Raw genomic sequence first — 23316 nt, 5'->3', positions numbered from 1 at the left:
TAGAAGCTAGAAAAGGCAAGAGAAAGGATACTCCTCCAGAGCCTCCAGAAAGAATGTAGCTTTGTCAACAAGTGATTTTAGCCCCATGAGACCTTTGAACTACTGAAATGTGAGCTAATAAATTTGTATTATTTCAAGCCACTAAATTTGTGGTAATTTGCTAAGGCGGGAACAGGAAACTTATATACTCCATCTGCCCTAACTAATTTTGACTGCTGGAGTATTAGGACAGATCAAAGTACTACACCAAATGGATTCAAGCTGCAATCATTTAAACATTTTTTGGTCAGCATCTCCTGAATTTGCATCACTAGGGGAACACATAACAGTGAAGTCTGACATGAGAAGTTGATGAAATATTATTTGCAAAAATGGAAATAGAAGAGGAAAAAGTTCTTTGGTCAAGAAGAGGTAAGAGTTTTCAGATACGATCTTTCTCCATTATCTGAACATTATCTGCAGTGCCATCAAATATCACAAAAGAGTAAAACAGCTGACCTTGGGATAAGTTGCATTTTCCCCCAAATCTAAGGCACTTAGAGAATTTTAAAAGTCATTCTTCAATATTTGAACTTCAAAAGGTAAAATTTCCAGGAATGACAGTATCGTGCTGGAAACATTAATGTGCCAGCATGAAATAATATCATTCTGTAGGAGGTAATAAAGGTATGAATTATGTCAAATTGTATTTGGCTCATGGATGTTACTGTGCTTCTTATGGGCAGATACAGCTAACAGGCACAAGAACACCTGCCTGTCTCCCTCAGAAAATTAAAGTCATGTGCACAAACATCAGTCTACGAAATTAGGGGACCATTTGTGGCAAAATGAAAATGTGCCCTGTTACAGATACACTTCCCAAGGATATGGAGTATCTCTTGTTACAGCAGAACATAATTTTTCTCCTGGTCTTGCTCACTGTAGAAAGAACCATTAAGCCATTTACATTACAAGTGGTGGCTTCTACTCCCGTTAGGTAACATAATATGCTAAATGAACTTGCTGCTATGCTATATAGTGCTCTATCATAGACTTTCGCCATTAATTGGTTTGGGGTCATTGGCCATCTCAGTTAATGTGAGGAATCCATTGTTCTTTAAGCAAAATGTTCAATAGCATCTCCCATTGAAATGGGCCAGATTCAAATGATATGCATCGTTATGCGTGTGCCAAGGTACAAGTGTATGGGTTTTCCTGCATTTGTATTTAGGGTAAGAAAACAGAGTCCAATTTTTAAAGTTTAAATAAAGTGTTTACAGGTGTTATTTTGTCCCAAAGTTGTTTAAAGTCTGAGGAAATGTAGCCCGAGGAAAATACAAAAATCTGTAAGCCTCACGGTGATTTAACCCTTCTGGAGCTAAAGCACTAAGAAGGGAAAGCTGCCTTTCTCTTCTTTGCCCCCGTCTGCAGCTGCATGTAGATAACACTGCAAAGAGAACCATCACTTCTGCTACAACCTGGGTAATAATGTGCTCAGTTAATCTACACAACATAGAGTCATCCTCTCAAAAAGTAATTCACTTCTTTAAAAACTGGAAGGAAAATAAATATGGTGCAGTAAAATTGTTGAGTAGAGGAATCTATCTGGACATTTCACAAAACATTTCATTATGCTGACAATTCCCAGAAGTACTCTCAAGAGTGCTTTAAGCTGAGGATTACTGCACTGAAGCTGATGGACTTTTTTTGTAGCCCCTTTAAAAGGCAGTGAACCGTTTTTCTATTTTATTTAAATAATGCCCCTTAAAATGGATTTTTAGAGGTATAATAACTCCTTAAGAGTCAGTTATGCTAAACAGTTTCTCTTGATAGAAATGTTGTAAAACTCGTTAACTGCACAATTTCAGATGCCGGCTTGGTGAACACTAACTGACATGTGAATGACCAGAGTTTGTAAAATAAATTGCAATAGTTGTTGTATCACACAGCTAGCATTGCACAAGCTGGAGGCCACGAGGGGCTCCAACCTGACAGAAAATTACTTCAAGATGAATGAAAAGTGCTTGTTGCTCTTTATTAGTTTTTAGAGAACAATGAAAATGTTGAATTGTTTACAGAGGGCTGATTAAATGTGGTCAGTGGGGCCATGTCCCTACTGCTAACTGTTGGCCTCCTTCTCTCACTGACCCTCAACCTACCCACTCACACACCACCTACTCCAAGCACCCAACCCCCACCCTTAGCTCCCTGCCACATGCATCTTCTTAAGAGGCTATTATGGCTGCACATCTGTGTGTGAAATGTGCTCATTCTGACATTCCACTGCTGCTCAGAGCTGCAGAGGCCTTTGTTGGGTAAAACACTATTGTCAACTCTAACAAGCAGGTCGTGCAATTTGCTGGACACTGCAGCAGAGAATAGCCCAGGATGAATTGCTTTGGCCTCGAACAATGCTCAGTTCCATACTGGAATACATATGTATTTCTTTCAATGTGCAGTACTACAAAAAATCATGACATTTTGGGTTTTTTAAGGCTTTGATTTAAAAATATATACACATGATGCTAGGGTTAGACTACCACAAAATAGCCTATTTGTTATATTTACTTAGGATAACTACTGTCTTATGGCTAAAGGAAAAAGGCATGAAGTGCTTTAATTGGTCATTTGTGGTTTAAATCCCATTTATGTTTTACCAGAAAGCACAGTGAAAGGAAAGGCACTAGCTACCATTTTAGCTGACTCTTTGGTGTACTTAAAGGGGTGGTCAAAAACAGGGCATTTAGGAGGATGTTGTGGAGAATGATTCTCACTTTATATTTCCACAAAGTAAACAGCCTTTGATGGAAAGAAATATGAGAGCTCATTAATAAGCACATGCCAAACAGGAAGAAAAAACAGTCCTTTTACCAGACCAAGCTAAGTGAATCAGACCCAGAAGATGTTTGAGTAAACTAAAAAATTAAGGAAAAGCAAATCACTGCCACCCAGCTCAACAAACAGCCTTCCATGGCCCATCTCCTTCCTCACTCCTAACCTCACCCTTACACGCACACGCGTGCACACACACGTCAGGGAAGTCAGCGGTAACGGAGCAGTTCAAGTGCTATTTGTGGCATTCTGACACAACACATGGTACACACCCCTAATGTGTAAGCAGGACTCTCTTTCCCTCTGTGCAGAATATGCATTCTGAGCCTATTATGTGTATAAACAATGGCATATGTAATTACCTTACTAGGGTGGCAATTATTCCTCAGAATCAACAACCAGAGTTAAAGCATGTTCCCCTAAAAGACATTTGGGGATCAATTCTGGGTCAATTACGTCAGGCTTTGATTTATCACATGGTGTCAGGCTGTGTTAAAAAAAGAAAGTTAAAAAAAAAAGGCATTATGAGATAAAGGCTAAAGGCTTGACTCAAATTGGTTTGTTTCCAACTTTGCTTTCTCCCAATTGCTCTGCCCTCCCCCATTCTCAAAACAACTGTGATTTGCTGGGTTTTATCTGTTAGACAGTTTGCTGTTTGGGAATACTAAATGAAATGATTCTGGACTACGTCCAGATTTGATCTGCCCCCACACCACCAGGCACTGGGAATTTCTCCTGGGATGCAGCAGAGGGGAGAGGTTAATAGTTCAGGCTTTAGAATCTAAGAGATCTGGATTTAGATCCCCATGACTTAAGCAAGATACATACATATCTCTGCAGTAGATAATGCCTACTTCAGATGGTTGCTGTAAGGTTTAAATGAGATAATTAAGTGAGAGAATATGTGTAAAAACACTTAGCTCAGCGCCTGGCATGTCGTGAATACCCAGTGAATAGAGTGATTGCTCTTCTATTGGTGGACAAGCCAGAGGAGGAGAAGCGGAACAGCCCCTCCAAAGGCCCACCCCTATTGAGCTGGCCAAGGGCCAGAGGAAGCAGAGTGGATGTTAGTACAAATCACAGGGCTGAACTGATGAATCCAAGATACTCATTCAGAAGCCCAGTGGACTAGACCGTATATGAAGAATCCAGTTGATTTGAGACTCATTCTAACGAGACTGACTATAAACTACAAACCAATGAAGGTGCTACTCTGTTAGCAAGACCCCTCTGTCTTTTTATAGAGTTTTAAGAACCACAGAAAAAAAGCTACTTTACACATTTTAATCACCAAATGTTACTCAACATATACTTACTATGCACCAGGTACTGTGCTAGGTTCTGGGAACACAGAGATGGTCCCTTCACAGATTTTCCCAGAATAGGAAACAAATGCTACAGTTTCATACAATATAGTTTTGTAACTCTGATTAACAAATATCCAATATCACCATCAGGAGTTTGGGGGCAGGCATCCTATTAAGGATGACTCATACAACTAAAGTTATCAGTCAAATTAGAACTATTCCTTATTGAGGAGCAAATAAAAGTTTTTGGAAATTAAGTAAAGAAAGGAAGGTATGAGAATTCTTATCAAATTCTTTCGGAAGCAATATAATTTCCTATTCAAAGAACATTTTAAATCCATTTTCTATGGAGCAACATTGTTTATTCAGTAAGAGGGAAACAGCACTTACACGATTCATTTCTCAAAGGGCACATAGTGCTATTGGCAGTATGTATTGGCAGCTTAATTAAGAAGTCTGTTGATAATGATTTTAAGAAAAAAAAAGCTGGCACATTTTCAATTCAGATGGACACTACTGAAGACAAAGACATGTCTATTGTTGGTTCGTACATACTAAAATGTGTTACATACACTACATAAAATGTCCAGTGTCTGCAGTCATATTAGTGCCTTAACATTGGAAAAATCATGACTTATTCCCAGATCAGAAATAAATTTTTGAAAAAACTGTACAGTAATTTTGGAACATAGAAGACAACACAATGAACACTAAAACAGCCAAGTTTTCCTACAGAGTAACTGCCTAGGTCTGTTTTGCTCCTTCCCTGCCCTAACTTGGGTCCATGAGCTTTCCCAAGTTTGATCCAAATCTTCCCTTCCCCACGCTAATAACTTACTCAGAATGTCAGGCCCCTAGGGCACAGAAGGTAGAGGCCTACAGAGACAACAGATGTAATTCATCTACCTACTCTGCAAGAAATGTACAAACACAATATACTTTTCCAACAGACAATCTACACCTAAAGGGGAAAAAAAAATTTAATTCAATTAACTCCAACTATAATGTGTTAATATCTCTAACATCTACTGAATATTTATAAAATCAATGAAATAAATCCTACCTATTGAAACTCCAAAAAAATGGAAGATGTCCTGAGTTGCCCACATTAGATTATTTTGTTTTGTTTTGTTTTGTTTTGTGTTTTATTAAAGGGATTTAAAATACTTGCAGAATACACTTTTCCATTCATTTGTTTTCTATCTTAGGGACACACTTAATTAAGAGCAGAAGAAAAAAAGTGCCCTGAAACTAATTGTAAATCCATTGAAGGCAGGAAACACATCCTAATTGTCTCCCTCATTTTCCCTCCCCTATTTTGTGCAGTGATTCACACATAGTAAGTACTCAATTAAGCTGAAAAGACAATGCATGTTTCAATTCACATTAATTTGGAGGGGTTGCATTGATTTAAGGAACAGCTGAGACAAAAAAGGATAAGTTCAATCTTTCCTGATTTATGGCTAGTGAGGCACACTGTCTTGAAAACTTTGCCGAAGCTTGTGTAACACTGGCATCATTAACTGCTGGCCACTGTGGCATTCTTAATGTCTTGATTTGTTTGCATTTTTGCTGATGGTAACAAGATGATTCTCCAACGGCTGTCTTTCCAATAAGAAAATGTGAAAGGTGATGTGAAGCAGGTATTCAGTGAAGCAGGTATTCAGTCTACCCCTGTCCTACAGACAGTACATCTGTGAACAAAATGGAAACAAATGATTAATCCAAGCCTTTCTAAGAGCAACTTTTCAGAAGTACAGCAGTTGGTCTTTTGCTGATCACTACAATTATTTAGCTCAAACTTTCAAAAATACAACCAAGATCTTTGGTGGTGATGATGCTGTTTGAAGTTATCTTTCCTTACCTTAAATAATGACTTTGAAACCCATGCCACCCCAGGTGCAGATCCGAGCCCTAATAAAATCAGAAACACCACATATCTATACATTTTGAAAACAAAATGTCCCTAACCAGGTAAGGAATCTGCATTTTCTTCCCTTGCCTCCATAAACAGGAATAAACCCCTCCTGAGGTGCCGAGCCCTATCCCTTAATGAATAGTACATTTTGGTCCATGCCTGTGTCCCATCAAGTGGCACCAAAGTGGATGGCCAGGAAATCACAGCTGCAGACAGCCTCCTGCTGTGAAGCAGTCAGGCTGGGGAGGAGCACTCTTTATTCAGCAAAGGCTCTGAACTAACCAGGTAAGTAAAAGAAGCATAAACACTTCAAAGGTCACCTCCGGCAGACAAGGCCCCTTGATAGCAACACAGATACAGGTAGGCCCCACCTTTAGGCTTTTCAGTCATACTCAGGCAGATGCACCTTACTAACACTATCTTAGAACAGGAAAGAAAACCATCTTTGCAAGAAACATTCACATGCTCAAGGGCTATTTCTCTCTAAAATGTCCCACTGCAGACCCACTGCAGTTGAGATGTAAAGCCAACAAACACACAAGTAAGCTTAGCCTTAACACATTTATTCACTAATTTACTTTATTTATTTGGGTTTTTAAAAAAGCAGGAGCAAAGTAATGTGCTTAAAGCACCCTTCAGCTCATGAACAAAAATGTCATACTATATGAGCATTTAATATCAGCCTGGAATCATTTTAGGTTTTTCCTTCTCTATCCATTATATCAAACTTGTCACTGAAACATCTTCTTAATTTGAAATGTCTTTTGCAGTGCCCTTTACTTCTGAATTTCTACTAAATCCTCCCTACCCCTTTGTCAAGACCTGATCTCCTCTGCCTGGCATATGACAGGCTCCTAGCTATGCCTACATCTCCTCTGCTCTAGTCTCAATTCCTTCCAGGTGATGCTACCTCCACTGGGCCTCCACTGCAGCCATTCACTCCAAGATCTGTCTGAGCTCGGTCCCCTGAAGTCTCTACTAAAGAGGTTCAGCCCAGCTGTGACCTTCAACCCATCCTCATCTGGCAGGCAAAAGAGAAGCAACCTCAGCCCACCAGAGAGCAGGAACCGTATTCCTTCCTTGGCCACAAGTGCACTGAGTTGCACTGAGTTTACACGGCTTCATCATTTCTCCATATCCCTGCTTCCTCTAGACATGTTGGCCCAATCTTTGGAGCTGGCTTTTACCTTGACTAGTTTCCCTCTTTCCTTCAATACCATGTGCCTTGCCCTGAACTTAAACCTACTTGACTAGGGCCATGACACTACACTTCCCCAGATTCTATTCCAGAACTCCAGCTGCTGGCTGGGATCCAGCTACGATTAGATTGCTCCCTGCCATGACACCACCATTCCTGACTCAATCTCACCTGCTGTCTACATTCTAGTTAACCAAGTCTCCTGCTGAATTGGATCTCCTCAGTTTCTTTCCTGACCCAACCCTAAGATCATCACTTCCTCTTGTTCACTGTGGACTACACTGCGGGCTAACCCTAGTGCAGGCAGACTCCAGTCACTGATATACCTAGCCTTGACTTCTCTTATTCCCTGGCAACCTATGTCACTGAGATACTGCATAGAAACCCTGTCTTCTCAGCCTACACAAATTCTACTTAAGAGGCTAGTTTTTATAATATCTACAATGTCTTTATATTTATTCATTCATTCAATTTCCTAATTTATCCTCCCTTCATTCCATAAAAACTTAAAAGAGGTTAACATTAACTTAGTTAAAAAAAAAAAAAAAACTTACATGACTACCTACAGGTTAACTCCTGCCTGAATTCTGAAGTACCCTACTTTCCTATTCTACTTCACTCTCTGTTCTCCAAAATGAAGTCTCTGCTTCAGGCACACAGATGCACTGACCTCTAAGCTCATTATGCATCACCCCCTCTTTTCTGCCTTATTAATTAGTTCCTTTCATCCTTTGGCACCTCACTTGTGACATGATCTAAAAAGCTTTCCCCAAGAAACAAATCCACATTGACTTATCTCTTACCTGGGTTCTTCTGGAATAATCAATAACACACAGTTCAACTACTTAATCTTCACCAAATGTTTCATATCTATTAGCTCCCAGACAATTAATTCTTTGAAAAGTGGGATACGGGGGTGCCTGGGTGGCTCAATCAGTTGAGCAACCGACTTCGGCTCAGGTCATGATCTCACAGCTTGTGAGTTCGAGCCCCGCGTCGGGCTCTGTGCTGACAGCTCGGAGCCTGGAGCCTGCTTTGGATTCTGCATCTCCCTCTCTCTCTGCCCTAACCCACTCGCATTCTGTCTCTGTCTCTCTCAAAAGTAAATAAACATTAAAACAATTTTTTAATAAAAAAAAAAAAAGAAAAGTGGGATAAAGGCCATGTCCTGTATTTGTTATGGTGCCTTCAAAGTACTTGATGTTGATCTCTAGAAGGACAGCAAAGTTCCACTTCCACATGCTCTCTACCCTTACTCCACTCCCCAGCCTCACTCCCATGGAGGAAAAGAGGCAAGGGACTGAATCAAGTTACTGGATTCAAACAAGCCTCTTAGTAGGCAGCGAAGCTTTTGGTCTATGCGGAAAAAAGGTTAAAGTTTTGACTTCTGTAGGCTGTGGCATCTTTGGAGTTCATCTCTTGTGATTCTCACTCTCTTTAGATTGCTTCTCTCCATTTTCACATGGCCAGTGAGGCAAAACAGGTATAGAACTGCCTTTCACTTGGGAGATGCTCCTCAATAACACTTCCTCCAGATAAGGCCTACGGCAGACTAATAAGACCAGCTCTAACTTAACTTCTATTTTTCTTTTTTTGTTTTTCTCTTAGTCACTAGTAAAGTAGGACCTAAAGAGCTGGACCCAGGAAAAAGGACCATGGAGGTCTACTGTGAGCAAGACACAATATTTCCAAGCAGCTCCATATGGGCAACTGAGTTCATCAGAGACTGCATTAGGTTTGAGAGCTGAGCAGGGGGGCTCTTCTCTTGTGAAATTTTGAATTAGCAATTGCAGATGACCAGAGTCCACTGTAGAATCATGTAATATTTATGATATCTCACATATTATATTTAAATATATCATACATGCACTGTATACATTCATATATATACATACATACACACACATACATACATAACTTTGATATACTACTTGGAAAGAAATGGAAAATGGACATAGGAATATCCCAAAGTCTTGAGCTCGTCTGTCATTGTCTAAGCCTGTGGTCAAAATTTTATTTTGAAACAATGTTCGTAATTAGCATATGACGCGGAGACTGCCAACTGTCCTCTAATACCCATTCTTTCCTTTTTCCTTCATTACTAGAACCCCTAAATTTTGAGAAGTACATGGCTACAAAAATATTTTTTCCTGGCAGATAGGTATAGCTAGTAGGATGTGAGTATGAGTTAGAAGTGCAACATCTAGGAAATGCCTTTAAAAAGAATGATTATGGGGCACCTGGGTGGCTCAGCTGGTTAAGCATCCGTTGATTTCAGCTCAGGTCATGATCTCATGGTTCATGAGTCTGAGCCCCAGTTGGGGCTCTGTGGTGATACTGCAGAGCCTGCTTAGGGTCCTCTCACACTCCCACTCTCTCTGCCTCTCCCCACTCACTCTCTGTCTCTCTCAAAATAAATAAATAAACCTAAAAAATTTTATAGAATGATTATGCATCTTCAGACATATGAATGAAGCCAACACCCAGGGATAGCTGAGTAGTAAGACAGAAGTTTATTTCTCCCCTCTTTGACAGTATAAGCATAAGCAGTCCAAAGCTGGTATGGCACCTCCACCGTGTCAGGGAGCTCTTTCTAGCTTGTTTGGAGTCTCTTAACCAAAGCAAAAGTTAGTTTGCTATAGCAAATACAGCACTGTATTTCTAGCCCTGCCATTTATGACCTATCAAACCAGGGACAAATTATTTAAATTCTATGACCTTATTTGTGTCTATACCTATTTCACAGGTTGTTACCAACATGAGATTGTATCTTTTTCCTTTTTTTTTTTTTTTTTTTTTTTTGCTTCCCATTATAGCCCCAGCTTCTATCACAGTGTTGGCACACAGTAAGAATCCAATAAAAATTAATTATTATTGCTGTTCCTATTGATATGCCAAATCTAGACACATAATGCCACACCTTAACAACAAAGCATTAGGTACTTCCAATAAAGATACGAATAATGCAACTAATCAACATGGCGTACACTAGAGTGATCGCTTTTTCTGACCCAAATCTTTTTTTTTTTTTAATTTTTTTAATGTTTATTTATTTTTGAGACAGAGAGAGACAGAGCATGAATGGGGGAGGGGCAGAGAGAGAGGGAGACACAGAATCGGAAGCAGGATCCAGGCTCTGAGCCATCAGCCCAGAGCCTGACGCGGGGCTCAAACTCATGAACCGTGAGATCGTGACCTGAGCTGAAGTCGGACGCTCAACCGACTGAGCCACCCAGGCGCCCCCTTACCCAAATCTTAATAAACCTGGTCTTACAGAAGGTTTTTTCTGACTTGTGAACTTAGCATTATGAAAGTTCATATATGTTAAACCACTGGTTGTCAACTTAATGAACTGACTTCACTTTCAAAAATTATCTGCCTAAATTGGGCATCCCTGGAAATTCAAAGGCACATAGCCCCAACATTATTGGTTCTAGTTTTTATTACAAGGTTCCACTGTGCATGTATACAATGTGGGGGAAAAAAACTGATTTTTTTTTTTGAGATAGAGAGAGACAGAGCATGAGCAGGGGACAGGCAGAGAGAGGGAGACACAGAATCTGAAGCAGGATCCAGGGTCTGAGCTGTCAGCACAGAGCCCGATGTGGGGCTCGAACTCACGGACTGAGTCCGGTTGGACTGAGTGACGGACGGTCAGATCATGACCTGAGCTGAAGTCAGACGCTTAACCGACTGAGCCACCCAGGTGCCCCAAAAACCTGATTTTTATAACACGTTTATGGTTGTGAATTTGTATTTCAGTCTTTCAGAATCTTAAGAAAAATCATTCTTCTGTTTTCCCAAAGGAAGATGGGCACTTCTTGCCTCTGCAAAAATAGCATGGATGAGAGAGATTTCAGTAAAACCCACTTTTTTCTATTGAAGAGCACTTAATAAACACACACACCTGGCTGCTTTCACTTCACCATGAGTGCCACCCATTTGCCAGTCATTGAAGTAATTCAGTCTGATCTGTTGAGGTGATGGATTCCGACAAACTGTGTAAGCCTGTCATTAAGGGGAGGATAGATTACTGTCTCCATGCAGGACATTATAGTGCTTACATTTCTCATCCATACAGCCTATGAAACAAACAGGGAAAGCAAGATGAAAATAAAACTGAACATGGATTTAACTGCTTCTCTCTCCAGTGAATGGCAGGAGCTGGTGTCCAGTCCACACTGTCTACCACACACAGACGCGCACACACACACAATTTGATTTCCTTCTAATATAAAGACCTCTCATAAAGGACACAAATATTATGCACAAAATTGACTATTCAGTAACTTAAGTCTAACTTAAGGCCTTGCGCTCCCACTTTTAAAATATTATTCTTTCCTCTTTCACCCTATTTATAGCCATTTTGCCTCTCTATAATTTTTTACTTATGTACTTAAAATCCACATTTAAAATGGAGATTATATCAAAAGTGAAATGAGTTAATTAGGTTAATTGAAGAAAACGAGTCTGAATTAATTAAAAAGTCTAAAGAATGGATGGTTGTCAAAAAGATCACGATAATAGCAACAGGTGATGTTTTGAGAGGTTACTACATGAAAATCAGTAGGCTGAACGCTTTACATGCACTATCTTATTGAGTCCTCATAAAAGTCCTGGAGCAGGTATTATCATCCCATTTTTACCAATTAGAAAATAAAACCTGAGAGATATTAAGTAACTTGCCTAAAGCCACGTAGCTAATGCGTTACAGAAATACTTTCAAACCTGAGTTTGTCTGACTCCAAAGCTCATGTTCTTTACCACCACATCAAACTGCTGGGGGGTTCCTTCAATCAATAATAAAAGTAAAGCGGTATTTCAGATTAGTGTTCCAAAACCCTAACATGTGGAACACCGCTTCAGTGAAAAAATGAGAAGTGTTTAAAATTAGCTCACCAATTATTTTAGGTAGGTGGTAATTACCTGCAACTCATGAAGTACGCACTTCACACCAGACGCTTTCTATATACATTCAATCTAACCCTCAAAACAGCTCCATAAATTAGGTAAACTATCTCCATTTACAGGTGAGGGAAAAGATACTCAGAGAACCTAAGTAATTTGCCCAAGGTCACGCAGATGGAAAGTGGCTCCTTCTGCACTATGCCTTTTTGCCACACTACCTCATTCCATCCTGCGTTACTTCTCTAGACTCCCTGAAAAGCTTGCTTTATAAAACGGTAATGCCATTCCCCTTTAATTGTATTATACTATTTATTAGCTCAGCAAAGATTTGGTTCAGAGACAATGCAAAAGTAAACTTTAACCCAGCCCTCTCTCATTATCATAAATTCCAAATTTAGTAAGGTCCATGTTAATGGGTTTTACTGTATATAGAAAAGAGTTTAATAGTCACTTAGCCCCGCTCTATCTCCATTAACAAATGTAAAAGGCCACACAAAGGCGGAGAAAGAACAGTGACCTTAAAACTAAAACAGTTAAGTGTCTGTAATTTGTATTTCATATGCCAACATACAGTACACACATATGCCAACATGTAACAACACATTCAACTCTACAATTTTAAGTGCTCTATTCATCAATTAAAGAAAATTAATCCTAATCAGATGTTCATATTAAGGAATACAGCCATAACAAATCGGTAATAATAATTAAAAGTCCATTTCAAATCTCTTTGATTAGCAGGGAAATGATGTAACATAGCCAGGCCGCCCTAGTCCTTTCTGTAGTGTTGTATAAATATGCACATTAAATGAAAATTCCTGGATGTTTAACATGGTCATCTTTGCTACCCACACTGCACGTGTTTCTAACAAAGACATGCAACCATGTACACCCTGAATGGGAAAAATGTACAAGTTGTGACAGTCAAGCATATGTCTGCTCTGACAGCCAAATCCTAATACACAGTATTTTCCCACTTAGAGTCATCACAGTATTGCAAAGATTCCAAACAAATCTACCTGCTTTGGAGGGGGCTACCTGAAGCAGGAAGGATGCCACAGCTCTCTCCAGTTGCATCGGTTTTGTTTTGTTTGTTTTCTTTTCTTTGGGTCAGCTTGTAAATGAGCTATCAAATGCCTCTGTGCAACAGAAATAGCCTTGGGACAGAAGCAAAACAATCCGGGTGAAAGACAGCCCAACTATTCTTTCAGGCCTGATGCACTGTGAGGTAGGTAGTGGAACCAGATTTTTAAGATCACTTGTAGTCTGGCTGGACTCAAGAGGTCCACGTATCCAAATATCAGACTGCCGTAGCTCTTACAATCCTCTATCTGGCATTGCTTGGTTGCTTTGCAAAACAGCCCCACCAAAGTACTCCCTTAGGATTTAGTCTTCCACTTTCAACTCTCTTGGCCGGACCATTATTTCTTTGACAGTCTATTTCAATTTCAAGTCACTGGAAGGCATTACTGGAAAGACTATGGAGTCTCATTCTCTGTACTTTTCAAAGTCAGGGCGAGAAAAAACATCCTTCCTAGAAGTGTGGGATAAACTCTGAGCTCTCTCAGAATCCTTCCCAACCTGAGTGTCTGATCATTACTAATCAATTAAATCTTATGAGATACCCAGCAATACCAGCTCTAGAAATCTTTCCTACAGAAATACTAACATGAATTCACAAAAATAAAAACAGTATCATGTTCACTGAAGCATTGTTTATAACCTCAAAAGTGTAAAAGGATCTAAATGGCCAGCAGTTGAAGAATGGTTTATTAAAGACCATTTAAACTGGAGAACACTGTGCAGCCACTAAAAATAATAATACAGGTCTCTATTTACTGATATAAAAATGTGTTAGTGAAAAGAGGAAGGTGCAGAACAAAATGTATAGATAGTGTGCTACTATTTGTGGAAAAAATACAAGTGTGTATGTATACAAATAAATGTATATGTAAAGAGATTATATGAAATAGAAATACCCATTTTAGAGAGATACAAGTATAAATATATAGCTATGTATATTTCTGTTATGTGACATTCAGGTAAAATTTTTCTATTATAAACTTATACATACATTTGCATATGCGTAGAAAAATCAGGAAGAATTACTCAGCTTGGGCTGCTATAACAAACTACCACAGACTGGGTGACTGAAACAACAGACATACATTCCCACAGCTGTGGAAGCTGGGAAGTCCAAGATCAAGGTGCCAACAGATTTAGCTCTTGGTAAGGGCCAGCTTCTTGGCTTACAGACGGCAACTTTTTTGCTATCCTCAAAAGTGCAGAGAGAGAAAGAGAGAGAAGCCAAGCCCCTGGAAAATGAGATTGGGAAGGAAAACTAACTTTCTACTTGTACATACTATTTCATTTATTTAGGTTTCTAAGCAATTCTCCCAAACTGAGACTTCCTTCTTCTCGTGGGTTGTGAACAAGAAAAAATACAAAAATAAAACAGATGAGAATATAACCATTGTTACAGACTGCAACCAGCATAGAGGAGATAAAAGCCAGACAAGCCTAGTTTTCTTAACTACAGAATTAGTCCATCTCCACAGTGCTGGTCTGGGGTGGGCTTCCTTCCTCTGGGAGAATGTAGGTTCCTGGTAGGCAGGCCCTTCTCAAGTAGAAGGAGAGTGGCAGGAGGCTAAGCTGGACTACTTATCCACCCCAAATGTACCAATTAGGTAAGTCATTGTGCCCTACAGGGACAGTAGTCCTTGAGAGAGTAGCACCTATAGTGGCTAAACGTAGACTACAACAGGTGAAAGAGTGAATGGTGCGAAAGCAAAGGCAAGAAACAAGTCAAGAATAAAGACAGAAAACAGAGTAGGGAATATAGGGAAGGAATTTTTTATTTTTAAGGAAGAGGCCAACAAAATGTCAAATGTGGAAAGCGGAAGAGTCTAAGCACAGTGACAGAATCATGGACACAAGTGAAGGTGAATGCCTCTTACTGAGACATGAATAAAAGGGAAAGAACAGGAAAAGCCACAGTGATTTTGAGGCAGAGATGAAGGAAGGGAAGTTGAATTCACAGCATGATACCAGTTCTGTACAAGGGTAGAAAGAATCTGTGGCCAACGCCAGGCAACAAAAATTGAACTTGCAAACTGCCACAGGGCTGGTTGTGCTAAAGTCATAACAACACTTAGCAGAACCAAGATGTACTTGTAAATGTTTTATCATACTGTGAAACTTTTGAGAAATTGTGATGTATAATTTATAAGACATTGCTTAGATTAGTATTGATGTACATATACTGTTGATATCATTCAACATTGTGCATCATAATATTAGTTGATTCACATGCTCCTTTGTCCCTGGGAACCCTGAGGAATAAAGTTTCTCATAAATAACAATGGTTTAAGCTTGACTAGCCTTGTGCAATTTTTCATCACAATTCTGGCTACCATCACAACCTTATTTCCAAATCACAACACACTATAAAGTAAAATCAAACAGACCAAAGAAATTGGTGGAAAGATGCATAGTCTAAAAGTCTGGCTCCATACTTTTGACTGATAGAAACTAAAATTTCTGCACGGGACATGGTGCTATATTCCCACGGATCTATTTTTATGCCACGGTGTCAGTGGCCATATATGCCTTTCTGGCAAACTGAGTCTTCAGGTAAAGAGGCTTCTGGTAGATCGATTTCTGTGAATTCGTAATAGAGGGAAAAGCTTCATATCTTTCAATAGTCTCCAAAGTTATACTCTTTACCAGGTTTTAAAGTTATATTCCAGTCTCCATTCCGCTGTGAGATTTAGCTTTACAACCAGCTGCCCCCTCTTAACAGTTTTTGACGTCATTCAGGTTTTGCAAACTGTGTGCTACAGCCCTTACTTGGGTTTGTCGACTGCTATTAAAGTTATACTTCATTAAGTGTGGAAGCTGGCACCAGAAAGGATCCATAAGGGTGATCATAGTGCAAAGCAGCCGCCTCAAGTCCAGCTCCTCCACAGAGGGCTTCCAGTTCTGCTTCCTCAGTGTCACTTCACGGTCCCTAGGATAAAGGGAACCATCTTTGCTGCCGACACTGAATGCAACTGAGATTGGTTCTCCTGACAGAGATTAGTGGGCAGCAATGAATCTTTCAGTTGGGTTAGAAATATGATTTTATTTAAGAAAATAACCATACATAATTGGGCTTCTGTCACTTTAAATTTTAATGGTGAAAGTAATATGGAGGCTTCTGGGACTTTAAATTATGGCTTTCAGAAGCTTCACACTGAATCTTTCAATTATTCTATATAAGTACTTTCTCAAAGCATGTGCCACCATGACATTGCTATCACAATTCAAATCTAAATTCAAAACTGACTGCGGGGCTATGAGCTATGTGCTGGCGTGCCGGCTGCCTCATTTTATCTTTGAACATCTGACGAGGCGAATCAAGAGGCACTCTCCCAGAGCCCAGCCAGCTGTTTGCCAAATATTCAAATACCCTGGCACGCAGAAGATTTCCCCACATCAAAATTAGTGACGACCCCCTATTTTTCCCATTAGCTTCTGGCTTACCTACATCCTTTCACGCAGGCCCACTTGACTCACGCGCCTAAATGGTCACTCTTGCCAGCTCACGCACCTCTCAGGTTCCCCCACTTCAGCAACTGGATCCAGTGTGTGCTACAGAATGGCAGCCAGTTCAGACAAAACCATGGAGGAGAGTTTTCAAGTCTGTGTTTCCTTGAAGTGGATCTGAAAGAGGAGCTGAGCTGATATTTGTGGTAGGAGGCAGATAGAAAGCACAGAGAGTGTGTGTATTTTTACTTAAAACGCATTCATTAGGCTGGAGCAAAAAAAAAAAAAAAAAAACGAAACCGGGAAGACAGCAAGGGAAAAGTGAAAAGGCCTTCTTCCTTTACACAGATACCTTAACTTCCTTGTCATGTACCTATTTTAATCATTTTCATATTTTTATCTTCATATGAAAATAAGTGGAAGTGAACATTCACTTATTTGCAGATTCAGCTTTAGACTGCTTCAATTGTTTTTAAATGAGTCCCCTACCCCACCAAATGCAATGCCAAATCTACAACTGTAAATAACTAAATCCAGCTGCACTAATGAATCTACAATGAAAGACAACCCTTATTTCACATTTTAAAGGTCCTGAAGCAATCTTCCTCAGCTGAATGACTTAGAACAGAGGGTATGGATAGCACATGGGAAATCAGAAGGAGAAAGGGACAAAGGTGCCACAAGACAACGGCCTCTACCCAAATGGCTGGTCAAATTTCCTGAAGCTGGACACCAAACCCCAGGGTTCCAGCTGGGTAAGGGGATCCTGATTCCTTCCAGAAAAGTTGGGCCTTTATTTGTTCATTTCCTGTGATGTGTTTACACTTGGACAGAAGGGGCACAGCAGGGATGCTTTCAGGGCACATTTGTGGGGAAGCCAATCTCACAGGAGTCGTGACTACCAGATGTCAAACCAGTGTGTGCTGCTGAGCAAGCTCTAAGCAAGATGCACAGGCACCAAATCATGGTCTGAGGAAACTGCCCTGATCTGGGGCCTTTCCTGAGATTCAGGGAAAGCCTGGCAGAAATTTATGTCATTCAAAAAATAATAACGATCATTTTAAAACCTGATATGACTCTGAGCACTACCTGAGAACCACACAGGCAGATGACGTTCCAATTCTGCCCGTCACAGATCTTCACCCTGTCAACCCAAATCATCATAAGGCAAATAACTTACTTCTGGGAACCATGGGTGGCAAAGGTTAGGAGGCCCATGTGTGAAGTGACCATAACAAAAATGTTGACTCTCATTATCTCCTGAAAACAAGCTCAGATATTCCTTTGCACTAAGATCAGGACAATGGTGCCCAAGTGAGAACTCTTCGAAGACGACAACCATGGACAGAAAAACAAAATTTAAATACACATTGATTTTAGAGCCCAAAACACTATAATTACAAATCCCATCTGACTTGATTATTTAAGGCTCATGGAATGTTTCAAACATAAAGCGGTTCTACATAAATCATCCACCTAAACATTTACTATGCTCCTATTATGTCCCAAGTACTATACTTTGATGAGCCAGATCTGATTAAAAAATAATCCACAAACTACTGGATTTCTCTGCTGAATTTAGTATCAGGGCTTAGCCCTTCATCTTAAAGTTTCTTCGCCTCTATAAAAGTCCTGTCCCTCTTGAAGAGGTATACCTCTCAGACCATTCTGTCCTCTTCCTCAGCAGTGTCCTCATTTTACTCTAAATCAACAAGGGGTGAAGGGTAATGTATCAAAATTACCTAAGGGTTGTTCTTCATTTTTTTCAAACTACATGATACCTTCTACCCCTATCTGAGAATCTTTACCTATATGAACCACTCACTACTTCTAGTGAATGGTTTCTAGTGAACTATTTCTGGGATAAATCGTATGCCTTAAGAATTTGGGGATAAAAAAAAAGCCAAAGATTTCTATACTAAACTCTTCCTCTTTATCTCATTTACTTCTGTGACTTCAACTACCTATCACCTACATGCTGATGACTTCAAAAATAACATTTTAAGTTTAGACTCACATATATAAATGCCTCATGGACCTCTGTTTTCAAATGATTTACTAACTCAAACTTGGTGCAACATCATGTCTATTTCTTTTTTTTTTTCTCTTCCCTTTCTTAATAGTATCCATTCAGTGGATATTTTACAGTCCCCATTCTCATCCCACATACATCAAATCTGTCACCAGGTCCTGTCACTTCCAGAACACATCTTAAGTCTGTCTACCATATGCCATATCCTACCTGGACCTCTGCAATAGCCTCCTCACTCCTCCCAACTGCAGCCCCTCCCTACTTCCATTTTTTCTCCACATGCTGCTGATTCATACTGATTAAAGCAGGAAATACTAGAATGCAGCACTCACAATATACAAGATGATTTTTGACAGCACACAGACAACATTTTACATATTTATATTTTAAGTTTCAGAAATAACACATCAAATTGGGGTTTTAATATTAGGTTTGTTTTTAAAATAAATTTTGATATACAAATCAGACAATTTGGTGCACCTTGGTGGCTCAGTTGGTTAAGCATCTGACTCTTGATTTTGGCTCGGGTCATGATCTTACCATATGTGAAGGAGGGACTACAGGACTACAGGGACAGCAGTGGAGACTGCTTGGGATTCTCTGTCTCCCTTGCTCTCTGCCCCTCCCCACCTGCAAGAGTGTTCTCTCTCTCTCAAAATAAATAAACTTTAAAAAAATCAGAAAACTTAAATAAAAATCTAGTTCATGTAGTAATTAGACATTTTTAAAGACATCAAAGTGGTACATTAATCAGTGAAGTTTGGGAAGTTTGGTCCTGTAAAATAGATCTAAACTTCTCAACATGATGTTGCAGATGTTACATTCCTCTTCATCATCAGTTACTGCCTCTTCCCACATTCTCTGCACTCTATTCAGACCCTCTGTGTATCAGCTTTGCTGCACAGCAAAGCACTCCAAACCTAGTGGCTAACACAACATTTTATTTAGTTCATAACTGTGCAAATAAGCTGGATCATTCTGTCTGGGCTGACAACAGATTTTTCCTGGACTCTCGCATGTGGCTATGGGCAAATGGTGGATCAGCGAGATAGTCCAAGATGATCTCACTCACATCTCCAGTGGTTAGCGGACTATCAGCCAGAGACTCTGTTTCCTGCAGGTGGCTACTTTATCCTCCAGCAAGATAACCTGGGTTCAATCACAGTATAGTCTTTGGAATTCCAAGCACAGAATCCCTAGTGCACAAGCACTTTTTAAGTCTCTGCTGGTTTCACGTTTGCTAACATCCATTGGCCAAGGCAAGTCACATGGTCAACCAAATTCAGTGATGAGGAAACAGATTCCACTTCTTAATGGCAGAATCTTCAATACCATTTTGCCAGAAGTCAGATGCAGGAAAAGGAAGAATTTTTGACCATCGTTCAATCTACCACTCTTGTCGTATCCTAAACATACCAGGCATATTCACACATGTGCACAGGCTGGTCCCATCACCTGAAATAAATTATCAACCTCTTTCTGTCCTTTTGGCAAATTTTTATTTCTTGACGTTCAAGGCTCTGATCAAATACAGCATTTAATGACATCTTTCCTCAAATTAATTATTCCCTCCTATGCTCCCATGATCCCTTGCATATGCCTCTATTATAGCATTCAATAAATTGTATTATAATGTTATAATGTCTCCCTAAATAGACGGTCTTTGTACCACCAGCATCTAGCACAGTGACTAGCAAAGAACAGGCATTCGTAAGTGTTCACTAAATTGAATTGAACTGAATAAATTCAAAACAAAGATTAAGATCTTCCTCAAGCCTACATTTAAACAACTTAAGGTGCAACTATATAAAACTGGCCTTATAAGTTAGTAGGACTAATTAGATCCACCTCATCTAATTTGAAGGGCACCAGGGCAATGTTCCCAGCCAGAAGCAATTTTCCTTTGTGACCAGCACAAAACCTGAACTTGCAGCATAGATTATTCTAGGTTTTAAAATGTTTTGCTGTAGTACAAACAACATAGGCTTTGGAGTCTGAAATGGATTGAAAACCTAGCTACTTGTGTGATGCTATTTATTTCTTGCATTTCTCTGCAGCACTTTTTTTTACATCCATAGTTATCTGTATTGCAATAAATTATGTGAAGCAACTAGCACAGTGCCTGTCATACACCTAACACTCATCAAACCCGAGGGTCTCCTGTAAGAAAAGCAAGTCACCTGGGAGGGGGTAACCTCCAGACTTCATGGACATCTGAGTAGAGTGGGAGAGGGGTAAGAAGAGTGTGAAAGTAAGTAAAGGGTAAGTAAATAATTTCACAATGTTACTGAGAGTCAGAACTGCAGCTGGTAATTAGTTACGTCACGTTGCAGGGTACCCAATCAGGGAATAAAAGTTCCCCCTCCCCAAGGAATGCAGAGCTATCTCTGATGATACTGGACTTAGGAATCTCTATTTTGCTGGGCATCAATATGGAATCAACATTTATACATTTACTTAGGTAATATTACTGAGGGAAAAGCTAAGGAAGAAAAGAGGTTGTTCAAAATGATGTTATCCTAATATTTTAATGCATATTCCTTCACTCTTTTAGTTTTTACATTTAAAAGGAGTAGTTACGGTAAACAAGTTTTTTTATCCCTATGGATACAATTTTTTAAGTGAGAAAAATGAAAGGCAAATTACAAACACATGATTCTAAACTTCAAATTATATCACTTCTAAAGGAAATGGTACCAGTGAAACCAATATAAAGTGAGTTTTAGAAACACTGAAGTCCTGTTTCAAAGTAAAGGCAAATTTAATACGTTTTAATAAAATCTTTAAACTTCCAAAATCCAAGTAGAAACTTGACTCTTGTAAGATGTCTCTATAGTTAGCCCTCCTGAGGATGTTCTCACATCTCAATGGCAGCTCTGAAACACTTATATACTTACTGTTCACTAAATCAATCTATATTTGTTGATACCTAGCCCTGTAAAAGAATCTCCATCTTTCCCCTGCAATCTTTCATATCAGCTATACCGTAAACTTCCTGGTACCCAGGATTGTACTTTCTGTATTTTCCTAAGTCACTTCTCCCCACTCCCAGCACCCTGACTGTACTCAACAAATGTTCATTTATAACTGGCAAGAAAATGTATAAGCGTTTGCTTAGGGTAAATTCACTGGTACATTCAAGTTCAGATCAAGACCTCTAGAGACATTCAAGACTGGAAAAATATGGTGCCTTCATCCACATGTAAATCAAAATGAAAATAATATCAAGCCACAAAGCACAAAACTTACATATATGTTCAAAGTTACATAAATGTTCAAATTAAAATAGCTTCTTCAGGCAAAATTTTAGGTAAGCTCATCAAAAGCTGAACACCTCTCTCATTCTCCTCCCTCCCCACTGTGAGGTGAGTATATGTATGGGAGGGAAGAAGGAATGGGGGGGGGGGGGGGGTGGAGATAAGCTGGAGGAAGCATGTGTCACTAATTTCCTGGTGCTTGGTCTGTTATAAAATACTCCAATTCTTGGTCCAATTCACAAAACTATGAATCAAATGATTGCCTAAATTCTTATGTATATTTGCTGTTCCCTTATGGGTTTGTTTCAAGTTTTCATTTAAATTCTAGTTAACACATAGGGTAATAATTTGTTTTAGAAGTAGAATTTAGTGATTCATCACTTACATATTTCAATTCATCACTTACATATGTAACACCCAGTGTTCACCACAAGTGCCCTCCTTAATGCCCACCATCACCCATTTAGCCCATCCCACACCCACCTCCATCAACCCTCAGTTTGTTCTCTATAGTTGAGTGTCTTATGGTTTGCTTCCCTCTTTTTTTCCCCTTCCCCTATGTTCATCTGTTTTGTTTCTTAAATTCCATGTATAAGTGAAATCATATGGTATTTGTCTTTCTCTGACTGACTTATTTCAATTAGCATAATACACTCTAGCTCCATCCATGTCATTGCAAATGGCATAATTTCATTCTTTTTGATGGCTCAAATTCTATTGCAGGTATGAATAGAAACAACCTAACATTGCCTTGCCTGCTGTTACTACTGTATTGTGGTTGTGTTTAGAAAAGGAGATACAATAAATGATTATCAGCACAACTCTCAGAAGCACAAGTTTTTGCATTTTATTTCATTCAACATTTGATAAAAGCAATAAGCACCAAATTATATTTGGACAAACCTTCCATAAATAATGTTTTCAAAGTATCACAAAGTCTAGAATGCAGATGTTAATTACAGAGTCAAATCAAAACCACCGTAGTTGCAATTAAAACTAAAATATTTCACTTATGATTCTCATATTCATAGGAACAGATATTGGTTAATATTTCCAATAAATTTGAATACTTTATGCTTAGATATAATTATTTCAGCTGATCTGTTTCCACTTTTATATTTTATTTATTTATTTATTTAATTTTAATTTTAACGTTTATTTATTTTTGAGACAGAGAGAGACAGAGCATGAATGGGGGAGGGTCAGAGAGAGAGGGAGACACAGAATCTGAAACAGGCTCCAGGCTCTGAGCTGTCAGCACAGAGCCCAACGCCGGGCTCGAACTCACAGACCGTGAGATCGTGACCTGAGCTGAAGCCAGTGCTCAACCGACTGAACCACCCAGGCGCCCCTCCACT

General features: G+C 39.4%; 1 long non-coding RNA gene across 1 annotated transcript in view; it reads right to left on the bottom strand.

The window, feature by feature from the left end:
* Positions 1 to 5231: 5231 nt before the first annotated feature.
* Positions 5232 to 23316, bottom strand: part of LOC109254677 (uncharacterized) — a 141411-nt gene continuing 123326 nt past the window's right edge. Inside the window, exons 7-8 of the long non-coding RNA XR_002074924.2 lie at positions 16667 to 16846; positions 5232 to 5812 (exon numbers count right to left, since the gene is read on the bottom strand). This is a non-coding gene — a long non-coding RNA (uncharacterized LOC109254677). The remainder of the gene's footprint in view (positions 5813 to 16666; positions 16847 to 23316) is intronic.

Source organism: Panthera pardus, unplaced genomic scaffold (genome assembly GCF_024362965.1).
Source record: "Panthera pardus isolate Hobbes unplaced genomic scaffold, ASM2436296v1 HiC_scaffold_2, whole genome shotgun sequence".
NCBI lineage: Eukaryota > Metazoa > Chordata > Mammalia > Carnivora > Felidae > Panthera > Panthera pardus.
This window is presented reverse-complemented; position numbering and strand designations above follow the sequence as displayed.